Source organism: Haemaphysalis longicornis, unplaced genomic scaffold, assembly GCF_048455015.1.
Source record: "Haemaphysalis longicornis isolate Haplotype H1 unplaced genomic scaffold, Haemaphysalis longicornis Haplotype H1 scaffold_12, whole genome shotgun sequence".
NCBI lineage: Eukaryota > Metazoa > Arthropoda > Arachnida > Ixodida > Ixodidae > Haemaphysalis > Haemaphysalis longicornis.
The window spans coordinates 73,791,772-73,813,144 of record NW_027526225.1 but is presented as its reverse complement, the minus strand read 5'-3'; positions in this window follow the sequence as shown (position 1 = coordinate 73,813,144).

Here is a 21,373-nt window from a genome sequence, read left to right as displayed (position 1 = left end):
CATGAATAAAACAATTGCCGACATGTTAAGCATGTACGTGGATGCCGAGCACAAGACCTGGGACGTCGTTCTACCTTACATCACGTTCGCCTATAATACGGCACAACAGGAAACGACGCGGATGACACCTTTCCAGATTCTTTACGGTCGAGAGGTTTCTACTATGCTGGACGCCATGCTCCCTCACGATTCAAGGGACGACGCTGCACCTTCCTTCGACTTCACCCAGCGCGCCGAAGACGCACGGCAGATTGCGCGTCAGAGGATACGGCAACAACAGCACTTTCACGCTGCGCGTTACAATCTCAGGCATAGACACGTGCAGTTTGTAGAAGGCGACCAAGTCTGGATATGGACGCCGGTTCGTCGACGGGGCTTATCGGAAAAGCTGCTCCGGCGATTTTTCGGGCCCTATACAGTGCAAAGGAAGTTAAGCGACGTGACTTATGAAGTTGTTCCGTCCTGCCCTTCTCCTCGAGCACGCAGCCGGCCACAACCTGAAGTAGTCCACGTGGTACGCATGAAGCCTTATTTCTCCCGATGACGACTTTTGTGACCTCAGCGCTACGTGACCCCGCCATTTACGCAGCATACCATACGGTGACTCTACGCATCGGGACGATGCTCTCTTGGGAGGGGGGCAAATGTCACGTGTACAAGAAGTTTAAAGAGGACGACGACGAAGGGAACGCCTCCAGCCACCTGTCTTCAGCGCGTGCCGACGAACTGTCGACGACGACGAGGAGGAGCAGAGTGTCTCGGGCAGTGGCGCGCGAGAGCACGTGGACCGAGCTGGACGATCGAGAACGGCAGTCTAGCGCGTGGTGGGCCGGAGGAAGCAACTTCTTCGCTGAGTGACTAGGAGGCACAAGTTCGCCTTATTAAATTACCATCGCTCACCCGGACTATTTCGTCATTATTCTTGTTACGTGTCAATATTATAGTCATTGACCTTGCTCTTGCTAACCGATCTTATTGTTTACGTCTTCTTCTCTTATACACAAGTATTGTTTTGGCGCTCTTTGGCCCAGTTCGCCTTGTGCCATAAAAATTCAACCGTCATCCCACCTAAGATATTTTTAGTTTGTAAAATGTAAGTCGATAATACCGTCATAGGTGAGATAGTTCTATTTGTTAGACCAAGCAGGGTAATGATTGTTTCATTATATTCTAATAGGGGATTTTTCTCAAGTTTTCAGAGGGGCACAACAATAAAATTTACATTTTACTTCGTATATTGAGTCATTTATTTACTAAAAAGCAGGATGAAATAGCGCCAGCCTTATTTAGCGTACTTCTCAAATCCTGCAGAAACTTCCATGCTTAAGCGTGACACAACATTTATGTGGGAAGTAACCAATATATTCCAGAAATACACAATAAAATGACTACGTCAACATGCGACAATGTAGCTCTTTGTACATTTTCGCAGAAATTAAATATTTGTGGGTTACTTTCAGCCACATTTTCGCTTTCTTTGTCAAGCATTATTCCAGTGACGTCTTCAAGAAAATATTTTTTCCCGAAAACCAGGTGTTGTATTCCGCAAGGTGCCAGAAGCAAAAAAAATTGTTCAAATAAAACATTTAGATGTTTTGACCCTTAGGCTGGGGTCTAACCTAACATTTATGTGTTGTGAAACCAGGCACAAAAAGTTTATTATGTTTGTCCCATTTTAAAAACAACCATTGTTTGCTGACCAATATGACATTCAAACATGTCAGATTTGTTATGAACGGCTTTTTCACTTAAGAGGGAAGACCTGTTTTCTGCAACCCAGGATATTTAAACTGTCTCCAATAAATACAGAAGGACCACAAAACGTTTATTTCGTCTTATTGCATATGTTGCACATATTGTATTGTTATATCTACCTAAACTTTAACGCCATGGTTGTCCGTGTAACTGACTTCGTGTTTATGTAAAAACGCTACTTTATGCATCTCCTGTATAGATATTGATCTAAGTTAATTTTTCCCCGACCGCCAGCCTATATCAGCTTGGCAATATGTATACGTAAAATATGCATATTCTTCTAGGTCTGCGCGGGCACAAGATGTTACATTTCTTTTAGGAATAGTCAGTTTATATAAAGAAAGTAATCAGGGCAGCTCTGATTTAGTGGTGCGAACACTGGGCAAACAGCGAAGCAGACTGCCCCACCTAGCTTATACTTGTTAGGGCTAAGCTTATGCGTTGTTATTCTTCAAGGCTCAGTCAAGTATCCTGGGTGGTTATGCTTGGGGACGAGGTCAACATTTCTACGCATGGTGTCGTCGTTATTCTGCCAAAGAGCACTGAACACTCGGCCACAAAATATATACAATGTACGCGTGCCCACCGGATTTTGCGGTGAAGCTCCAGTTGTACGGGAGGGTGCAAGAGGATGAACGTTTGCTCAAAATTTCTGATTCTATTCGGCGACCACCACTTCGCATGTGTGGTCTGCCATGTGGGACGCTACTTAAGCATTTGATTAACGTTAACGCTTCTCGGCCATCTGGAATATTTCATCTGGGCAGTAATACTTTACTTTCCACCATTGCAACTGCACTACTAGTCGCAACAAGGGATCAAGCGAGCCAACCCGTGATGCTTTTTTAAAGCCGTGCTTGTACCAGTTGTATCGCGCCTCCAACAGATGGCGACACTAGTCCCGCCCGAGCGCGATGAGGCAAAGCTTCGGATCCCCCGCGCGCGATGATGTCGTCGGTCAGCGATGTTTTTCTGCGCACGTTCCCCGGCGCAATCTCCAGATTAAGCAGTCTGACTGTTGAAATAATAACGCGGGAAAGCATACTCTAATTATCAGAAAGCCATGCGGATGAATAACTTCCCCGCACGAAATTTTGCTGCCGGAAGATGCTCAAGCTTTGCTTTTAAACACGTGGTCTCACTGGACGGCAACCATTGTGCTGCGCAAGGCGTGAGACTCCAAAGGTCATGCATTATAGGGCAGGGTACATATACACGAAAATCGTACGTTACGCTATTAAAATCCTGTGCTATGTTTGGGTCTAGGTATTGACCCAATTAGGTATAGGCGCTACTCTGGCTGGATATAGTTTTCTTATTGACCCTCCTATAGGTGTCTTTATCTTCATCTATAACAAGTTCTATGGCTGTTTTGAGCCCTTCTTATCAACGAAGGGACGAATCTGGGCCAGTTTCATAGTTTTAGAAGTGAGAACCAGCGTTATACCCTACGCTAGTGCCATCCGTGTATGTCTTCTCCCCTGTGTAGTGTCTAACACTTGTTCCCACTTCGAAAGCTTCTTATCAATATCTCTAAATGTGTATTTAGCTTATTTTACGGTTGTTTTTAAGCTATTCCTAAAGCCGTTTCTATGGCTGCCTTCACCTCTTCTTATCGACATCCCGATGCGGGTCTTTACCTTATGCTGTGATCCTACAATGAACTTCTCTAAAGCAATATTTACTTTTTCTGTAGGTAGGTGAAGGCATTTTTACGGCATGCCATTTAGTCTGTCTTGGAAAGAAGACCAAAGTACATACCATGTAATCTTACGCATCTTGAGAGCTCCTTCGGTGACGTTTTTTTGGTTTGTTGCCTAGCTCCATTCTCTAATAAATGTACTGCTAACACTTGAAAGTAATAAGTGGAGCACAAGATTATGAATGGAGACACTTCTCCGATGCTTCAAAGGCAGCTGGTTGCTCAAAGACAGCGGTGGCGAGCAGAGCTCAAGATATGTACGTGTGTCCTGTCTTTGTCGCGATGTGCTTCCGAAATTGTTCTCGAGACTTGTGTTATAGCACGTAAAAAAAGCATAAAAACCATACCATAGTGCCTGGCGTCACTTGGGGATATACCAAGCCGTCATTTACGCCGCACATTCGAGATCCCAGCTCACAGCGCCGGCATCAGTTTGGACAGGCGAGGAAGAGCATGGACAACGTGCTTTCAGCCAGCGATGCAAGCACGCTGTATATGCCAGCGGCGCCCTAGACTGCTCCCCTATCGGACTGCCATCATTCCGGTTTCACTCGACAGTGGCGACAGCAGTAAGGACTCGTCGTTAAAGAAGCAGTAAAGAAATCAGATTTTGTAGGTTTTCTGCGTCAGTTCTACACTCGCAGCGCCAGGATTCGAACCTTCATCCAGCAGATCAACGAAGCTAGAATCAGTAGTTTCACCTACTCGGCTACCACCACGAGTTAGTACCCGAGAGTCAAACGGCTCACTTAATCGGCTCTGAATGAGGCGAGAGGAATAACGTCACCTTCTCGAGTCAGAACACGTGGTAGTATACACGCGTACGCTGCACTTGCAGGCGCCTAGTTTAATTGTGCGCATTGCCTTCGTTCGTTCTGCTTCTTTGATAGATTCTTCGTCGCCGTTATACATACATGATGGAGTAAAGGTCGTTGCGGCTGAGAAGCAGAAGCAAATGGGATGCAGTAGATAATTAAACCGTCATAATGGTCATGAAGGTTGCGTACAGCTTCGCCACTTTCCTCTCTTACGCGTTAGTGTGCACTTTTATCGTTTTAGTTTTAGTCTCCATCACAAAATCACGCGCTGCTGCGTGAATTTTTATATGCTGCTACTCATCACTAAATCCAATTCTGTACCGCCACCACGCCGACTATAAAGAGCTCCTAATTCCATTCAATAAAATACGTTCTCGAGATCAGAATACACGAAAAATATTCCGATGTCCACAGAGTGTTTTGACTGGGCAAATTGTGATGAAATACTTATAATATTACGCGATGGCAGGGCAAAATGCACTGAACATGACAGACGGAGCGACAATTTAATGAGCTACGATGATTCCACGAGCGAACACCAAGACTATGTAGCATTCGCTACGACATCCTCCTCACTGAGCCTAGCGTAGCGTCATGCTCCAGTGCCTACTCCGTCATTGCCTTGTAGCAATGGCGACCCCCCCGTGGACCACCGGTCTTTTGTGACTGCCCCTTTCGGGGCCGAAGATCATAGACGTGAGAAGAATGATGAAGAACGACATTATAAAAATAAATTCGAAAGTCTTTGCCGTGGTCGATGAAGAGCGGGGAAAATAGTGGCCTCATACCAGCGATGCCCGCAACGCCCAAAATGAAACGTTGAAACGCTAGTATCGATACTGCAAAAAAGGGCGCGGGACTCATGGAAAACTGGTCTAGGCTAGTTTAGTCGTCGTCAAGTCTGGTCTTGTCTTGTCTCGTTGGGTCACGCCTAAGCTGGGCTCACGGGCAGGGAACATGGTGGTGCCAGTTCTGCTTACCTGGGGGCTGGGGCCGCCCGTTATGGCGTACGTAGCGGTCCAGGCCACTTCCAGCCAGATAACGTGCAGACTGAGGGCGAAAATCAGGGGAAAACACCGCATCATTCACCAAGCATGTTACGCCGCGGCAGGAAATATGCACGAACCATGATAGATGGATCAACAATGTAATGAGTGCCAATGATGGCAAGATAAATGCCAAGTCTATGTTGCATTTACTACGTCGTCATCATCACTGAGGCTTCCATAGCGCCATGTTCCAACCAGGGTTGTGTTTTTCTTGTAACATTATTTGGTCTACTTATGTAGCTTTATTTCCCGCATCTGGTTTAGACAAATAACACTCCGTGGATCTACATAGGCCACCTTGATATTGAATGGAATGTGCACCTTATGGGTCCGTCATATATGGCCTGATAAGTAAAGAGCCGATGTCCGCAGTTTCAAGATCTGTTTCTGTCTAAAGCGTTAAGGTATCAGTAAGGTGTTATGTTCTACGTTTCCGAACCCCATGTATACCCATAACAGGATAATCAAAAAGTGACCAGTCATGCCTACGTTGGCAGTGAAACCAAAAGCAACACACTGTTAATATTGTTGCTCTTCAAATAAAATTGACTTCGACTGAATAGAATTGCACTGCGAATGCTTCTGCACACGCCAGAATTGTATGCAACCAGCCTAAATGTTCTCTAGAAAACCCGCCTATCCGTTACTTTCACATCCCGTAGCTAGCGGCAACTTGCTACTCAGGTTCTGCGCTTCTTGCGTGCATAATAGTGCTGGTCTCACAATAGAACAGGGTTCATTTTAGTGGAGCAAAGGTATAGCTTTCTTTGTGCTTCCAGAAAATAGTAGGGGGCCTCAAGAATTGCCGAGGGACAACACCGGATTTCGCGATAAATTATACTACGCATGGGGTATGGTTCGCAATTTCAGGTTGAGCGTTTTATCAAGACGTCTGATAAGTACTACGGCCGGTAGTTAGCTGTCCTGCTCTGCGCGATGGCCGCATGTTTGCCGTGCTACGGAATTGCAGGTATTTAATGCCAGTGTACAAATGGACTCATCTGCTACACAACACAATGAGGCGAAATGGGGACCGAATCCTTTATTTGTGTGTGGCAGCTTGAAATTTTTATTACTACAATTGCTGGTAGGTCGTATAAAATGCTTCTTCACAAATAACTTGTTCAACCGCTCCATATATTCTACTGAATCGCCTATTGTCATGGTTGAAATATTCGTGCCAAGAGAACTGATTATTTACTGGGACTTATCTGTGCCCACAAGTAACAGGCTACTCCAGCTGCTCTCTCTTCTTCTTGCTACTGTTCACCCTGTACCATGCTCAAGCTTGTACCATGCACTATCCCCCAGTCGGATATGAGCGACTATAGCTGGTATCATCCAGGTGCTTGCCTACGAAAGGGGTGCTGAAATTCATGTGGAAGACGAATCGTGCCGATATTTTACTATATTTTTATATGAACCTTTTATATCGAAAATATATTGGTGATAAGTAAGAGATGCTGGTTTGTATGAAATTATGGAAAGTGCACGTATCATACGTTGCACTTTTGGTGGTCACAAAACCTATCGCGACATCCAGTTAATTTGAACAATATCACCTCCGAGCAACGGATTCAGAATTAAAGCCAGCTATATGACAATACATCTGTCTTTTGCTCGGTATATTATTGCCAGTATTTGTCACTAACGTGCTAACGGACAAGGCACGAGCGCGCTATAAGCAGCCGAAGAAATTTAAACACAGAGACATCTTTTTTTCAACTTGAGCAACATGTATTTTTTATACTATAGAAATTGGCAGTGTGGCATAAAAGAAAAAGCCAAATGTGAGCATTTCCTGATATCCTGTTTCATTGTATTCCATTTACAGAAACAATTGTGAGAAAACTGCAGCTGAATTGTTCAACACAGGGGTTTATATATAGCTGGTGTTTGCTTTTCACGGCTCCTTTAAGGTTTTTATACATCATGTAGCATAGTTAATAAAGCTTGGCGAAATGTTTCGTATGGGAATACATAGAAAGTCAAAAATTGCCGCATCAGTTTAGTCTGTCTACACCGCTTGAGGTCGCAATTATAATGGCTTCACCTGGCATTGTGCACCTCGGCAATCTGGGGTTGTTCGAGTGCTAGGTAGGTGAGTGTGTTTCCATGACTAAGAACCTGGCGGGGCACCCGACGTCGAAGCACTATCTATTTCAAGATATCGCATTGTAAATTTCCCAGCCCTGACCAAGGCGAATAAGTTGACGGCTTCCGCTGCGCGCGATGCAGCCATGATAAGCACGTGCTCATGAAGGCATTAGATGCTCTCACTCATATTGTGTTTTTCTCGTTTTAATTCTTCTCTTTAGCACTCTGTCATTCCAAAGCATTGTTTCACTCGCAATGGTAAATTTTGGAAGAGAGAGACAGAAATATATATATTACAAACCCTGGGTGAGCTTTGGCTACGGGCCGGGCCCCCGTCCTGGCCAAGGTCTCTTCCGTTCTTTTCAATGGTCAGACATAGATTCCCCTAAACCTCCGTGTCAGAGCTGGTCAGAGCTGCATGCCACAGCTCAAACGTCTTCGTGGAGTTGAGTGCTGAAGACACGTGATGGGGCCAATCCACATTGCACGGAATAAACTATATTGGTTTTCACCTTATTTCGTTTGTTTAATTTTTGGGGAAACATTTGGGTGAGCAGGTTCTTGTCTGATAGGAGTGTTTTGTCGTTGTTTGGCAGAGAGCTCAGAGCTTTTTCTGGGTACCCACCATTTCTCCAAAGTTGTCGTAAATGTGCCGCCAGAGGATACTGTTACTCTGTGCTTTGGGGCATGTGAATACTCGAGCATGTCACTCCGCTTCCCCGTTTCTTCCCAAAGATTCAGTGCCGGGCGACAAATAAGGTGGTTGTATGACTGGCTGTTGGTGGCCTTAGTATTTTAGGCCATTGGTGAACTGGGCTGTGAGTTATTTTCGCTATGACCTTATTCGATTTGGTGACTATTTGAATGTTGTTTTTTGGTGCTGGCTGTAGGCGTTGGCCTGCAGTGGAGCACCGGTTACAGCCTCGTCAGGGAAACATGGGAAAAAAAGGAAAGCTGAGGACCGGACAAAAAGTAAGAAAGACACAGGACCAGCGCTGGTCCTGCGTCTTTGTTCTCTGGTGTCCTGTACTCAGCTAGGCTGTTGCCAATGTTTTATTGCTCAGAAAGGTGACCCAGGCTTTCCGGCATAGTTTGTGCGAAAGGATTCCAGTATGATTGGAGAGGGAAGTAGCGTAAGTTTTATTTTCACCCGTGTTTCAAAGCTGTTCGTAGTCGTTGACCCGACGTATGGTCGCCAGAGAGCGCAATCTCATACATAATACCAATTCAGTATTAATTTTAAGAGCGTATCGCGTGTTTCATCAAGTGAGCAAGATAATCACAAGCTGACCAGATTGTTATTGGCTTTGGCATTGACAAGTGAGACAAATTTTTTAATGGTTAGTCGATGCATGGTATTCGCTATTCTGTGTTTAGATTTTTGAGGCAGTAAAATGAAAGGCTGTCAAAACTAGGAAAAGCACCCAGGCTTGTTTGATCTGCAGTTGTGCTTCTTAGTCTAGCCATTGATTTACTCGTTTGACCTCAACGGCTTCAAGCATCGACGTTTTTTTATGTTTTCTGCTGGGGATATCCTCTTGCTTACGTTGGGGGTCATAAACACAGTTTCTACCATATCGGATTAGGAAATTTATCTGTAACCGAAAGTTACGTTTATCGGTGACATGCTTCTGTATTTACCAGTATAACGTGATGATGGTGATGTTTGGGTTTTATTGGCGCAAGGCCAACTAAGAGTAAAGAGCGCCAAACAAAAGTGATTTCATGAGAGCAACATGAAAAAAAAAACCAGAACATTTCAGTGAAAATAAACGAAGTAAAACACAAGCTATTGAAGAAGACTTGTGTAAAGAGCCAGGTTGTCATGATGCATGGTAAGAGATAAGATGTAAAAACTTGAAATCAGTAAGAAACTTAAAAACACGCTTGATGGAAAACATGGGCTCGTCTCCTAAAAAGTATGATGAGTGAATCGGGATGGGTGGTCTGTATAGTTGTAGAAAGTGCTTGCGTCGTGTTGTGTCAAGTGTCTTGCAATAGATGAGCACGTGGATTACGGATAGGGCCTGTCCACACCCGCTGCACAAGGGTCTTCGCGAGCCAGTGAAAAGGTGGGAGTGTGTTACGTGTGTGTGGCCTATCCGTACACTTGCTAAGGTCACTTCGGTTTGGCTGTTGTGTGAGTCAGTTGTGTATCGTCCCAAGTGTGGCTTTATTACATTTATTTTGTTGTCTGACTGTTCACTCAAGCGTGTTTGGCATGTTTTACGTCTGACGAGTGGATTGGGTTCCGCGTAGGGTACTCTTGCTATGTCTAGAGTGTTGCCGAGTGCAGAAACGGTGGCGCTTTCATCTGCCCCAGCGTGGCCTGGAACCAAGAAGACTTTTTACATTCAGACCTGATGCATACGCTGATATTAAAGATTTCACAACCAGATTGACAACATAGTCTTCGGAAGACCTTTGGGATAATAACGTAAGCACGACGCTAAGTGAATTTGTGTAGCTGATGGACTTAGCGATATAATGCTCGATAAGGTAATTTAAAACAAGAAATATACCACATGCTTCCGCCGTAAAAATGCTGCAACTCACATTAATGGTTTTACAAGCACTGAAGTTGGTTCCGTGTACAGCACAAGATACCGCAATGGACGTTTCCGAAGCATCACTAAAAAACTCTGCCGCCCCATATCTCGCCTGGAGATACATGAAATGCTGCAAAATGGCAGTTGTGGGCACCGTCTTTTTCTTAAATTGCGTAAAAGACAAATAACATAATAAAGGTAGAAGATGCCATGTGGCTACCGAATCAATGACAGATGTTGTGAAGGGGTCTAAAAACGCGACGGAAATTTCGTAAGCCTCCTTTCTCGCCCTGAGCGAGGAATGCGCAGAAATAGATGAACGACTTAAAACAGTTGGGACGAGGATGCATCGTTCAATATGAATTTAATGGGATGGTGAGACATTGATGAAAATTTAAATACATATAGTAAATCGACAACTTCGCGCTGGTACAGTAGGTAGAATATGTCACACCCAATCTACAGATTTTGAACGTGCCTAGTCCGGAAAGCATCAGACAAAAGTCGAAGGCCCACGTTCTGCACCGGGTCGAGCATTTTCAAAGCCGTTTCTCTTCCTGTACCATACACAACACTCCCATAGTCCGACCGCGAGCCTAAAAGGCTGGTAAACACTCGCAGCAGAAGTTGTTTGTCAGCACCGTACGAGTGATGGGACACGACCGCAAGAATATTCATAGTTTTAAGATATTTTTGGTTTAGTTGTTTCATATGAGCGATAAAGGAAATTTTTTCAACAAGAATTCTAACTAGGAACTTGTGTTCTTTTTTGACCAAAATCGAGACACCATTCAGTTTGATGTCTGGATCTGGCCTGATACCACGCCTTTTGGAGAACACAACACAAGTGCTCTTGACTGGGTTCAGCTTAAAACCATTCTGGTCAGCCCAGTCAGCTAGTTTATTGACACCAAGCTGCACTTGGCGTTCGCCGATTAACATATTGCACGATTTAGAAGATATTTGCACATCATCTACATACATTGTACAGAAAATGGTTCGTGGCAACTCCTTTCGGAGAGAGTTGATCTTGACTATGAACAATGTGCAGCTCAAAACGCTGCCTTGAGGCACGCCATTTTCCTGCACGAAAACATTTGAAAAGGCGGTGCCAACTCTTACACGAAAGGTTTGTTCCGCGAGGTAGCTATAAAGAGTGTTAAACATATTGCCCGAAACACCGAATGCTTTTGCGTCGTTAAGTATCCCGTATCGCCATGCGGTGTCTCAGGCTTTCTCAAGATCAAAAAAGACCATAGCAAAAAACTGTTTGTGGACAAACGCAACCTTGATATACGACTCAAGAGCGACGAGTTGGTCGTTTGGGGATCGCCCCACCCTGAAGCCGGCGTGGCAGTTTTTGAGGAGACCAATGTACTCTAAAAAGTACACGACAATCCTGTTGATCACCCTGTGGAGGACATTGCACAGTCAGCTTTTGAGGGTGATGGGTCGATAACAGGCTCGAAAAGAAGGGTCCTTCCCCTCCTTCAGGAACGCTAGTACAATAGCCTCCCTCCAAAGAACTTGGAATGTGCCCCGAAAGCCATATGTTGTTGTATAGGTGCAGGAGTGTTTCAAGAGTATCTAGGTGTAGGTGTAATAATATGGTGTATATATTCTTTTCTGCACCCGGAACTGAAGGTTTACATGCGCTCAAGGCAGCGCTCAACTTATAGAGTGTAAATTCAGTATTGTAACACATGATTTCGACCTGTTAATGTCATGTAGGACTTCTTATCAGAAGCACTTTTGTGTTTCAGGAAAGTGTTTGTGTAGTGTGCAGACCTGAAAACTTGTTGGAAATGTTGTGCAAGTGTGTTAGCCTGGTCCTCGAGCGTTTCCCGGTTTGTACTGACAAGGGGCAGGCAATGTGCAAGTTGTCCTTAAAGTTTACGTATTCTTGTCCGTACCTTGTGAGTGTCGGTGTATGAGTAATGGATGTAAGAAAATTTCGCCAACTCTCGCCTTTTGCCTCCCGCCGCACACGCTTTCCACAGGCCTTTTCCCGTTTAAATGACATAAGGTTGTCCCCCGTGGGGTACCAGCGAAGGGCTCCCACGCCTTATTCTGGCGCCTCTCGCGCCCGCCTACAGTCCTCGTTTAACCAGGGCCTCCTTGGGTTGCGGGACGCACTGCGGGCGTGGGCAATGGACTTTATGCAAGCGTCGAGGATGTGCGCCATTATGAGTTGGGCGGCTTTTTCCACGTGTAGGTGATTTATCGATTTGTGGTGTAGTTTAGATGTTTATGTGAATGGGCTCCAGTTTGCTTTTGATTCATTTTACCTCTTATGGGAAGATAGACTGCTTCGGCCTGTACCGACATACGATACTGAAGTGGGGAAATGGTCACTACCATATGGGTCCGTGCCCACCCCCCACTCAAGACAGGAAAAGAGAACTGCAAAACCAATAGCAAAGTCAAGATGCGAATATGTATTGTGTCCTAAGTTATGGTATGTAGGCTGTTTTTTGTTGAAAAGGCATGCTGCAGAAGCTTTTAGAGAATTCTCTATAAGGCGACATCGGGCATCAGTTCGGGAGAAGCCCCAAAGAGAGTTCTGCGCATAAAAGTCGCCTGTTAGGATGTGTGGCTCGGGTAGCTGGTCAACCAGTGCCTCGAAATCGGAGCTCAGAAGTGCAAAATGAGGAGAGATGTAAATGCAGCGTACCGGTGTCAAACTATTAAATGTTATCGTGCGGATTGCTACAGCCTCAATGACAGCGTTTAAAGAGAGAGGGTGGCATTCTAATGATTTCTGGGAGACAATGGCCACACCACTCGAAGAACGCGTGCAGCCAACCCTGTTCTTTCTGAATACCATGTACCTATTTAAGAAATTTGTTTGTTTGGAATTGAGGTGAGTTTCTTGGTGACACATGATACTTAGGCTGATTGGCATGCAGCATCTCTCACACATCGTCAAGATTTTTAAGCAGGCCTCTGCAGTGCTTTTCCACTAAATGACGCTTGCTGTTCCCATTATTTACATTTTACGATGACTGGACTGTGTGTGTGTGTGTGTGTGTGTGTGTGTGCGTGTGTGCGTGTGTGCGTGTGTGTGTGTGTGTGTGTGTGTGTGTGTGTGTGTGTGTGTGTGTGTGTGTGTGTGTGTGTGTGTGTGTGTGTGTGTGTGTGTGTGTGTGTGTGTGTGTGTGTGTGTGTGTGTGTGTGTGTGTGTGTGTGTGTGTGTTAATGCGTCGTATTTCGGGGCTTGTACTCTCGGAAGGGGCTTTTTGGGCCTCTCTGTTGGCTTGGACGTCGGAGTCCGCTCCTTGAACTGTGTTGCCTGCAGGAACGGCACGACATCCATTTCCTCGTCAGATGTCAGAGCGGTGCCTGACGAGCCGGGCCCCCTGAGCTTGGTCCCTCTTCGGGGACCTTAGTTTGGGCCGCCACCGCCGAGGGCGTCGGGGGCGCCAGAGGTGGCAAAGGCGGTGCGGTGGCGGTGGGAGCCGATGCGGGACCCCCGTTGTCCATCCACTCGACACCCGCCAATGCACTAAAGAAAGGGAAGGCAGGGGCGGGAGCGGCACTTGTCCCGACGGAAGTGGTTGGCTCCAGAACAGCTGCTGTCCCAGCCAGCGGCCTGGTGCCGGGTTGGGCTGCCTGAAGCAACAGAGGGGTGGAGGTCGAGGGACAAGGTCAGACTCGGTGAACTGGTTCCCTGTGGAAACCAGACGCCGCTTCGCCCCCCGGTGAGCTGCGTCGACATACCTCCCCCGGGGCATAAAGGCTAACCTATTTCTCGCCTACAGGAATTTGATGTTCTCAGTGACTGCGATCTTGATGATCTTTGTTTATTTCAAATTTTTCACATTTCCGGGAGTGCTCTGCACGCGGCCTACCACAGTTCACAGAAGTGATGGTGACGGAAGGCAGTTGTCGCTCGGGTGATCGTGCGCCGCGCATTTTGCACATGTCGTTCGGCCACGGGAAGAGTTTGTATCGTGCCCGACCCGCAGGCACTTAAAAGAGCGCCGCGGGTTCGGGATGTAGGGACGGATGGAGCTTCGAATAAAGCCTGCATTTATATGTTGGGGAACAACTGCGCGGTCAAAAGTAAAGATGATGTGCTTGGTGGGAACCTCGCTGTCGTCTCTGCGGATGGTGATGTGTCTCACGGCAGTGACGCCCTGATCCTTCAAGCCGGCAAGGACATCCGCATCCGTTTCGTTCAGGAGATCTGGCTCTGATATCACACCCTGCGAGCTGTTGAGGCTCCGATGGGGTGTGATCACAATGTCTAGATCAGCCAGTCTAGCCTGAGCTAGAAGCTTTGTGGACTGCAGCTTGTCAGTTTCCGCAATGAGGAGTCCACCAGACCTTTGTTTTTTGGCCTTATACGATTTTCCTATAATGGCTTCAAGATATTTTGCTATCAAGAACACTGACTGCAATGCAAGTGGGTGGGCAGGACTGAGGGATTCCATGACAGGAAATCAAGAGAAATGATCCGGTTGAGGAAAGGTTACCGATGGCGATGAGGGAAAACATACTTCGGTGCGCCCTTTTTGAGGGACCGATCACGTTTTGTGGGGATAGAGGCGGTTGAAAATACCATATAGGATAGTATAAAAGCAGGGGACGGGGGTACTTTTTTTTACCCTTATAACTTGAGAGGTACCGGAGCTTCCTGCCTGGTAAACAGACAGGGACCCCATCCGCCAGAGCTTGATCAACGCTCCGCCGGCCACCGTTTGAGCTTTCCACCCTTCACCTTAAACAGAAATCACAATGGTAGGTTACAGATTAAATTGGGGGCTCGGGGTCCGCGCTATCGCCAATACCGTCACCAAGACTACTCAAGGTTCCCCGTGCGGGGACCAGAATGAATTCGGAGTTCTTCGGAAACTTCTGGCGCCCCTTGTAGCTCGTCCTATGCTTCTAGAGATTCTGCCAAGTTTCCGGCTTCCTGATGTACATCTTTGTGAACAAACAATGTTTGCGCTGGCCCCGATTGAGATGAAAGCACTCAGAGTGACTGCTAAAGCAGGGACTTCCTGGAGTTTATGTATTTTGAGCAATCCGCGGTTCAGAACACCGGGTTTTTCGCCCCATGAGGCACATGAGGCTCATGCCCGAAAACACTAATTTTATATAACAGCACTCGAAAAACGTATTCAAAATCCTAGCGACCTATTGTATCTGGCATAAATATTTAATACCAAGTACTAAATATATTTTTAAAAATTATCAGGTAAACACAGTCCTTTTTAAGGGGCACAGGGTGAAAAAGAAATTCCTATATATAAGGTGCTCTCTCTTATTATTTATGTTTATCATCTCTCACTGATTCCACATTTCACCAATTATTACACATACCTTCTTATCGGGCACCTTATCACAGTAGAAATCTGAGCGGGTGAATAGGAGAAAACATTAGTGAATACGATTCCCACTCAAGGATGACAAAGAGAAGTTGCATAAGACCATGGATGGCATAATGAAAAAAAAACACGGAAGATGCGGTTCAAGGGCATTGATCCGTGAGCTCGTAACTTTTTGTTTAGTCCGTTTAAATAGCCTGGTCAAAAGGGAAAGTTTGCCAAGAGTCCTTGCTGCCTCCGTCCTGGATAACGTAATACGTATTGGCTGCCTTTCTGTTGTGCCGAATGGGCGGCTGCATTCAAACTTCGTTACCAACGATGCCGGGGTGATCGGGAAGGTACTGGAAAGTACTGTCATGGTCCGTTCGGGCAGCACGGTTAAACGTTCTTGTCTCTGTCAACAGATGTTCATGGCGTCCATGGCTAAGGGCCGACTAAAGGTATTGAAGCGGAGACTTTTAGTCGCAGAAGATCGACTATCTTCTGCTTGAGATTTGCTTAATAGTGTGCAGAGTTCAACGTAAGGGGGCTTTTCCCGCTGCTGTGGAAGAGATGGGGCCGGCTATCTTACCTTAAATTAAGTGGACATAAAAATTTATGGTACAAAAACGGTGGCGGCTGGACTAGATCTTATTAATGTGTCATAGATGTAAACATGGTTGCGGACGCTGTATTTCTTGTGTAGTTAAATCACAGTTGGCTGCAGTTGTGCTATCTTGAAGAAATCTTACTCTTTTTTTTACGCCTTTCATATTATGTATCTTAAGGGCTACGTCGTACACCAAACCTCATTGCAACTGTGTAATTGGGTGGCACGGAGGTGGTGTGGGCAACTACAGGCCTTGTGATAGACTCATGGTGGTGTTTAGATGGCATACGCCCAAGGGGATCAGCAGAAGTACTGGTTACATGTCTAAGATGACCCTAAGTGTTGCAACTGTGCCGTGATTCGAAAAAGGGCGATCACGAGCCACAGCAATGATCGTAGCGGTTGCCGTATACCGTGCTAGGCCAACCCACATTCCGAGGGTCTGCACTTGCATGCCTTGCAGTTTATGATTGCGGCTCGTACAAGAACTTACAAGCACAATGTACCGCAGAGAGCCAAAAAACCGCGTTATATAGCTGCAACACTGATTTCATGGTCGTAGTCCACGTCTTGCCACCTGTGAAATGGAAAATATGGGCCACTACAGACAGCCTCATCTTCAAACAACGCACATTCAGGATGAAGAAAGGAGGCGTGTTTATTGAGAAATTTCTACAAATGTGCACATCTTATAGGTAGCGAAAAATTTGCGAGATTTGTTACGGGCGAAACATTTATGAGTGCGGATAAAAGTGTGGTGTCACTTCATTATTGGCACTGCTACAAAAAACTTACATATTTGTCGAACTGTCGTGCCTAGTAATATTTCTACGCACTTTGTTTGTGTGTTGCCTTCAATCATCCCTTCATGAGCTGCAATGAAGCAACGAAATGCCGATACTAATCAACAGAAAAAAAGCGGCAGGTAGCCATGGAGGAATCGACCAAACGTGACAACGGAAATAGCCAGCACGCAATGAACAATGGGCATGCCGAGCGAGCGCATTGCAGCAAACACCATGTTGGAGGCTTGTGAATCCGCTGGAAGAAAATAATACAGGAAGTAATATGAGTTAACCAAACTTGTTGCTGAGCAAGTTGCTACATACTTTAAGAAAAAAAAACGTAGCGCAAACTAGACGTGCACGAAGAAAACAAGGTAAGACATATTGCCGCGAACCATGTATTGTGTTTATTTGTGTTTTGCTTTTACCGCCCGGCTGCGCCGATCTGTGTTATCTCTGTGCCAAGGGAAGCGCCTGTTCCATTCTTTCTTTCTGTGCTACATGTGTTGTCTCTTCTGATAGGGAGAGCATTCCAATCTAACGCGAACAGCCCAGAATATTCTTCTTGGATCTAAAAAGTTCTAGATGTGAATCGACGTTTGGAGATCCACGTGCGCCGAAAGATAAAAAGCCTGCAGAGCAGACGCCGGGGTATTCGACTGGCCGTAGCTCACATGCGTACGTCAATTTCTTGAATGCTGCTTCGCCGCCTCTGTATTCTTTGAGTTGTTAGGGGAGCACAAGTTCGCTCCAATAAACGTGTTGTCCTCGAAGACAACTGCGTCGTCAGTGGCTTCGTGGCATCTGGTGGAGATGCTGGGTACATGAACCCTAAGCCATCGTCAAGCCGCCAAGCCAGTCCAACAAGAGCCAGCCTCCGCCTCTAAGGTTTACCCCCCGAGCTCGGTCAACTACCGGGGAAAGTGAAGAAGGAAGACGTCGCTTCCAACACCACTGTCAACCAAGCAAATCCTCCCGTCGTTCTGCTGCAACCTCGGGAGCCCCCATCATTCCGAGGATCTCCTGGGGAAGACCCCGAAGATTGGCTGGAGAAGCTGGAGCACGTCGGAAAGTTCAACCGATGGGATGACGAAGAAACCTTGAGGCAAGTCTTTTCTACCTCGGAGACTCGGCTCGAGTCTGGTTTGAAAATCACGAGAGCTCGCTAACGTCATGGGGCATCTTCAAAACAGAATTTTTGAAAAGGTTCACCATTGTGGTGCGTAAAGAACGAGCTGAGCTATTGTTGCAGACGCGAATCCAACCCCCCAACGAAGGTGTTGTGTTCGTTGAGGAAATGAAGATGCTGTTCCGAGGAGCTTACCCAGAAATGGCGGCAGAGAAGAAGCTGCGGTTTCTCATGCGGGGCGTAAAGCAGGAGCTCTTCGCTGGACTTATTCGCGACCCCCCAAGGACCGTCGCTGAGTTCGTGACCGAGGCGTCCATGATCGAAAGTACCCTGGGCATTGGTTTGAGGCAGTATGATCGACCACACAACGCGTGTTGGGCGTACGCCGTCAACGCCCCTGGATTTGGGACAGAAGACTTACGGGAAACAATTAGCGCCGTGGATAGCTAATAACTCAGGAAACTTTTCCCAACAACGCCGGAAGCCCAAGTCGCCTCCCTGACCGACGTTATACGAGAAGTTCAACACGCACTGGGGACTTCTACGCCATCGAAAGCACCCTGTGAGCCGCAAGCTATGGCCTACGCCGAAGCTATTCCTCAGACCCCGCCCTGCTCCAACTCGTCGCCAAGAGGTCCCGGTGTACCGCCGCCCACTGTCGCCCGCCCGACCTCCTCTGGTCGAAATCCAGACGTCGAGGAAGACGGACGTATGGCGAACTCCCGATAATCGTCTTCTGTGCTACCACTCCGGAGAGGCTGACCACATCTACCGTCGCTGCCCCTACAAGAGACTTGGTGTGCGAGGGTTCTCCATCGACGCACCCCGCCCCCGACCCGGCCAGCACCCATCGGAGATTGAAGAATACCTGTCCAACACCAGCCGTGGACCAGCCCGTTTTAACCGATCGCTGTCGCCCTACCCCTACCAATCGCCGAACCGCCGTAGCAATGCTGACTTCGCCCGTGGAAGGTCCCCCACCCCACGCGGGGGAAACTAAAAGCAGCAACTTCTGGAGGTGAAATTGCTCTACGGCGAAAAACTGGAAACCCTTCAACGACGCAAGGACGTGCTGAAGACACCGATTCACGACATGCCCTCATCCCGATGACCCGACCTAACCCTGACGAGACTCCCGAACACGACGACAGCTAAACGGTTCGACGCGTACCCGACATGACCAAGACTGCCGCTGAGAAGACGACATCAACGACGCACAGTGCCCGACCATCAACACGCACAAGCCGAGATGCGACACCCCGACGCACCCGGAACTCGAGAAAGGCGGCGTCCGTCGTCCAGTTGTCCATCGGCGGCTTTGATGTAGTCACCCTCATAGACACGGGAGCCGACTACTCAGTAATAAGCCGACCATTTGCGTCTAAGCAGAAAAAAGTATGACCAGATGGGACGGTCCGCACATACGCACAGCAGAAGGCCACCTCGTGACGCCGAGTGGAACGTGCACATCCCGCGTCACCATAGACGGCACGACGTACCCTTCCGCGTTCGTCAGTTGGCCTAACTGCTCCTCCGACGTAATTCTCGGAATGGACTTTTTGACGGACAACGGCGCAATAATCGATCTGCTGACGAAGTCGATAACTTTTTCCGCCAATCACTCCAGGACGCGGAAATCAAACCCCGCACACCGTGTAGCTGCAAGGATCACCGATGATCACGTCATCCTGCCACCCCGCGCAAGCTTGATGGTCACCGCCTACTGTGAAGGTGCTGCTCCCGACGTCGACGCTATCGTGGAGAGTGACCAAAGGTTGCTTCTCGACGGCGGCGTGTCTGTCGCAAGAGGCATTGCGTGGTTTAAGCAGCACAAATCCCACGTTTTGGTCACCAATTTCGCCGAGGAGTACCAGCATTTGAAAAAGGGCGCTTCAATTGCGTTCCTCGAAGAAACGCAACAATCAAGTGACGTGATCGCAGTCGCCGACTTGGAACGCGCACCCGACGATACCTTCAAGCTTCCGCATCCCTTCGACGCTAATCCGGCGGTACCGCAAGAAGAAAAGAACAAGTTATTGGCTTTGCTCCGTCGCTACAGCGAGTGTTTTTTGACGAACTCAAAGTTACGTCAGACATCTCTGACAAAGCACCGGTGGGCGTGGGAACAGCGCAGAAATGCGGCACCGTAACTTTGCTCGCTTGTTCACACAGGTTGCTTCACTTCTTCACTTCTGCTCGTGGCTATCACCGACTGCTGGGCATGAGCCGCGGCCAGTGCTTCTACCTGATAGCGACCAGTTCTCGGCCAGCCCAGGATTGTGCCGGCAACACCCCTGCAACATCTTCCCGAGCCAGGCGGCCACTTCATCGGTTGTGACGTCATGGCGAGCCCAGGATAAAAACGGATGGCACCAACCTTTCCTCTCCAGTGGGCGTGGGAACAGCGCAGAAATGCGGCACCGTAACTTTGCTCGCTTGTTCACACAGGTTGCTTCACTTCTTCACTTCTGCTCGTGGCTATCACCGACTGCTGGGCATGAGCCGCGGCCAGTGCTTCTACCTGATAGCGACCAGTTCTCGGCCAGCCCAGGATTGTGCCGGCAACACCCCTGCAACATCTTCCCGAGCCAGGCGGCCACTTCATCGGTTGTGACGTCATGGCGAGCCCAGGATAAAAACGGATGGCACCAACCTTTCCTCTCCAGTGGGCGTGGGAACAGCGCAGAAATGCGGCACCGTAACTTTGCTCGCTTGTTCACACAGGTTGCTTCACTTCTTCACTTCTGCTCGTGGCTATCACCGACTGCTGGGCATGAGCCGCGGCCAGTGCTTCTACCTGATAGCGACCAGTTCTCGGCCAGCCCAGGATTGTGCCGGCAACACCCCTGCAACATCTTCCCGAGCCAGGCGGCCACTTCATCGGTTGTGACGTCATGGCGAGCCCAGGATAAAAACGGATGGCACCAACCTTTCCTCTCCAGTGGGCGTGGGAACAGCGCAGAAATGCGGCACCGTAACTTTGCTCGCTTGTTCACACAGGTTGCTTCACTTCTTCACTTCTGCTCGTGGCTATCACCGACTGCTGGGCATGAGCCGCGGCCAGTGCTTCTACCTGATAGCGACCAGTTCTCGGCCAGCCCAGGATTGTGCCGGCAACACCCCTGCAACATCTTCCCGAGCCAGGCGGCCACTTCATCGGTTGTGACGTCATGGCGAGCCCAGGATAAAAACGGATGGCACCAACCTTTCCTCTCCAGTGGGCGTGGGAACAGCGCAGAAATGCGGCACCGTAACTTTGCTCGCTTGTTCACACAGGTTGCTTCACTTCTTCACTTCTGCTCGTGGCTATCACCGACTGCTGGGCATGAGCCGCGGCCAGTGCTTCTACCTGATAGCGACCAGTTCTCGGCCAGCCCAGGATTGTGCCGGCAACACCCCTGCAACATCTTCCCGAGCCAGGCGGCCACTTCATCGGTTGTGACGTCATGGCGAGCCCAGGATAAAAACGGATGGCACCAACCTTTCCTCTCCAGTGGGCGTGGGAACAGCGCAGAAATGCGGCACCGTAACTTTGCTCGCTTGTTCACACAGGTTGCTTCACTTCTT